Here is a 4,530-nt window from a genome sequence, read left to right as displayed (position 1 = left end):
CACGTGGGAGCACAGGACCCATCCTGGCCTGTCTCTCCACTGCTCTCGTCCTTCAGGGACACTCAGGCGAAGAGGATAGAGTCCTACATTGGGAGAGCAGCACGAGTGAAGGCTTGGTGTTAGGGGTCGGGGTGGGGGAGTAGGAATTTGGCAAGTTGGAGTTACATGGTGTATTAAGGTGGGGGGAGGGCAGCAGTCTCCTGGGCCCAAAATGAATCATTTCCAGAACCTGTAGTCTTTCAGCCAGGGGACTGTCAAGAAAAAGTAGTTCTGTTAAGGCACAGAAGGGGTTTGGGAGAAAGTGACCACCAGATTCTGAGTTCTGTCTCCTGCTGGGCACTAGGGTTCCTCCGTCCTCCCGGGACCATTTCTTGGAGGAGGGGATCCATGTCAGAAGGGACTGAGGATCCCTCCCAGCAACTCCCCGCGGGACCCCTGCACTTCCCCACCCCACCTCAGCTGCCCTTGGGTAAGAAGGTTCTGGGCTGTCCAGGGCTGAATGAGGTCAGTGCTAAGCCTGCGCTCAGACAGGTTAATAGATCCACGCCAATGCAAGCGCTGGCAATTTTCGTGCCTCTGGAAGGGCCTCCTGAGAGGCTGTCCACATGGCTCTCTTGGCCAAGGCTGGGGCCTCCCCCCAACCCACCTTGGTTCCCTGGCCGGGACTATACAGAGCAGCAAAGGGATTAAAGAGCTTGGACCTGGGGTGTTTGACTTTAAAATTGCTTGTCTGCCTGGCAGTGCGGAAGCCTCCGTCCCTCTTCGGCACTCCTTGACCTTCATCTTGGGGAAGCCTTGGCTGCCCTGGCCAAGGGAGACGGCAGACCTGTGCGCGTGTCACCTCTTGGGCTGCTGTCCTGGACTCGAACTGCCCCAGAGTCGCAGAGTCTAGGCTCTGTCCTCCCCAGCATACTGGGCCATGGGGCTATCATCTGTTCTGGAAGGAAGGGGACAGGATCCTCTGGGTGTTGTGCTCTGGGGACCGGGACCTGGCTTCCAGGGATACCACCTTCAATCCCCTTCGGTGACCAGCTCACCAGCCAGACCCAAGCTGGGTGCTGTAGTAGAGAAAACACTGGGTGGTGCTGGTGGTGGGGGGTACACAGGGAGGGGTCACCAGGGGGTTTGTCGGGGAGCCTGGCTCTCCCATAACCTGCAGGGCGATCTGGAGAAGCCTCTTCCCCTCTCTGGGCCCCATTTCCTCCCCTGTACAGTGACTCATTGGCCTGAGGCAGCTCAAGGGGTCCCCTTGTTCTGCCCCTCCTGACCTGGATGCTTTGGCTGCAGCCAGGCCTCACCTGGCTGGGAGGGGACAGGGGTTCCAGTCCTGGCCGCAGGTGACTTGGGACGGCCCACTGTTTGGCCACAGCTACAGAGCAGCCGGGATCAGCGGGGTCACTGCCTCCCACATCCTCCCCCATCCTCGCAGGCCCCCCTGGGGTGCTGTTCTGCTCCTCGCTTCACTGGTCCATTTGGCCCCTTCTGGAAAGTCTGGGCAGGACTCTTGGAGTGAGAAACGGTAGCTCCATGAGATCCTTCTGTTCAGGGAGGCCAAGGCCTGCAGAATGTTCCCGCCCCGTGAGGGCCTGCACGGCGGGCCAGGCACAGAGGGCATGAACTGCTCAGAGCCTGGGGGCCAACGTGGGTCCTCCATGGGTCCCCTGAAAGGCAGGCAGGAGGACACCCGCGAGACGCTTTTGAAACCTGCCTCTGCTGGGAGCAGGCCAACTTCGGGGGCCCGAATTTAGTTCTGATTCAGCTCCCCGGGCCAGGCCACAGAGTGGGCCCCCTGTGCCAAGCCAGCGTGCACGTGCACTAGCGTGGGGGTGGGGGGCTGGGTGTGCACGGCAGGGGAGGGAAAGGGAGCTGTGTTTTTATGGCTCTGGTAATCAGCTCCTTTTTAAGTCCAGTTTCAGTTTTCTCGGACATCACTAACATCTCCTCCCAGCCCTCCCCGTGAAAGATGTTCATCCATAACTTTAGGGCTAAGGGCAAGAAGGCACCGAGAGGTCACTTCTCTTGTCCAGGGTCCCATAGGCCCTTACAGGGAGGGGGCGATGTTGCCCACTGCCACCCCCTCATCAGCTTCCTCTGCCCCACATGCGCTCCTGTTCCCCAAGCCTTGGAGAAGCTCCAAAGTCACCTTGTTAGGACCCCGGGTCTGTCCTGTGTCTGAGACCCAGCTGGGGGCAGAAAGACGCCGAGACCAGAAGCAGGAAGTGGCTGGAAGTCGAGTGGGACTCCAGAGTGAGCACCTGGCCCCGAGCTGGGATGACTGTGCACTTGACAGTTCCTGGGGGGCGAGCCAGCGCAGCAGCTGTGGCTTGAGAGCTGGCCTTGGCCTCTGACCTAGACCTCAGGGAGGCTGGCACGCCCTGGACTTCCTCCCCCGCGGCCAGACCCTTCCACAGGAGCCACTCCTGGCAGGACAGCTGATGCCCAGGCCTTCATAGGGTGAGGGGGCCTGGCGATGAGGGCACCCACCGGCCTGTCATCTCCCCTGCAGTCAGTCCGCAGCGGCCTGTGGTCTCCGCACCTGTCCCCTGGCACGCCTGGGGTCAGGGGCCTGGCAGGAGCCTCCTCTTTTCCTTAGTCTTCCTTAAACCAGAAAGGGGCTCCTCCATTAGGCAGTGCTGCTTGATTTTTTTGGGGGGGGACTAGACTTGGGGGGGTGAGTCCTGATATAGATGAGGAATATCCAAATTAATGAATGTACCTCCATTGCCTTGCAAAACTCAGCAATGGCGTGACTGGATACCAATAGAGCTGCCCTTGGCTGTCCCTGGGTCTCCCCTTTAAGGAAAAGACCAGAGACTCTAGAGACAAGCCCAGGTAGGCAGCCAGGCGATGAGAAGTGGCTAGCAAGTCTGCCTTCATAATATTACCAATAAAATAACAATAATGGTGAATTCCTATACTCCTTGCCATTGGCTGGACGCTCTGTTCAGCACCTCTGACACGTTCATTCATTGAAACCTCACAGCCCATGAGGTAGGTACTGTCATATTATCCCCATTTCACTGATGAAATAAACGAGGAACAGAGATGCTGAGTGCCTTGCTCTGGGTCACAAAGCCAGCAGGCTGTCCACACAGCCCCTGTTCTCCAGCACTCATGCAAACGGCCTCTGCACTCTCAGGGGGCTTAGGGGGCCTTCTGTCATCCTGTTCCGTCCTAATTGGTCCTCTGATTTGGCTCTTTCTTCCTGGGTGGTACAAAAGCCCATGTCTGCCCATATTCACATGTGAACTCTTGCAAAGGAGCTACAGGAGTAGGTCTTTTTTTTTTTTTAAGATTTTATTTATTTATTTGACACAGAGAGAGAGAGATCACAAGTAGGCAGAGAGGCAGGCAGAGAGAGAGGAGGAAGCAGGCTCCCCACTGAGCAAAGAGCCCGACACGGGGCTCGATCCCAGGACCCTGAGATCATGACCTGAGCTGAAGGCAGAGGCTTAACCCACTGAGCCACCCAGGCGCCCCTGGAGTAGATCTTTTTAGGTCTGTGGGTCTCCCCTGCGGCTGCCCTGGCCTCACCCCCAACCCTGGCACCTCTCTTCCCATGCTCTCAGCCCAGTCGCTCCTCTGCGGGAGTCCTGATTACAGCCTCTCCCTGCGGAAAGCAGCCCTCTGCGTCCTCCCCGACTCTGCATCCTCCCCAAACAGCTGAGCCAGTGCAATATGAGAGGGGAGAACCCTTGCCAGAGGTTTCTGGAAAGCATCCAGAGGTCACGCTGGTCTGGCTCAAGTAGCTTGGGCCTTGACCACTGCCCTGAATAGCCACCGTCCCGCCCCGGGGCCACTCCCTCGGCACCAGAGCTGGTTAATTGGCAGGTGGGGAGTCCATGGGGCTGGAAGGTGGTCTGGAGTTGAAGGAGGCAGCAGGGGAGCCTGGCATTTGACCCGGCGGCTGCCACATATCAAATGCCAAGGAGATCATGGAGCGAAGAGTCCAGATCTTCAGCCTAAAACTGCCTTCCCAGGCCCGATCCCAGTCTGGGTACTCAACCCCCTCCCAACAGGTGGCCTAGCCACCCACCCACCTGACCAGCGCACTCTTACCTGCCACCATCCAGCTGATACCCAGCCCCGCCAGCCCTCTGAACACGTGTTCCCCATCCCCTTCCAGACTCCCAGCACTTACCCTACTCCCTTGCAGCCTGGGGTATCTGCCTTGCCCACGCCAAGCCACCAACCTATGCAGGTCAGCTCCAGCTACATCCACCCACCCTTTCCCAGGCCTGTTTACTTCCACGCCCTGATTGCTGGCCAGCCCGCTCAGCACCCAGCCACCCCTGCCACAACTTCGACCCACCCACGTGGCCCCTCACCCCCCATTCACAGCATCGACCAGCCACCAGTCCACTTCCCAAATACACAGGCCCCCAGACCCCCATTTTGTGAATCAGTGCCGCTATTTCCCAGTCCAGCTCTGTCCAGGCTCTAGTAACTGTGCCCCTGCCAGCTCTTCCAGGCCCCCCCTCCCCCAGCCCAGAATCATTTTTAGAGACCTCAGCTTCGACGGAAGTATGC

The sequence above is a fragment of the Martes martes genome (assembly GCF_963455335.1).
Source record: "Martes martes genome assembly, chromosome: 14".
In the NCBI taxonomy this organism is placed as follows: Eukaryota; Metazoa; Chordata; class Mammalia; order Carnivora; family Mustelidae; genus Martes; species Martes martes.
Note: the sequence above shows the minus strand (reverse complement) of the source record.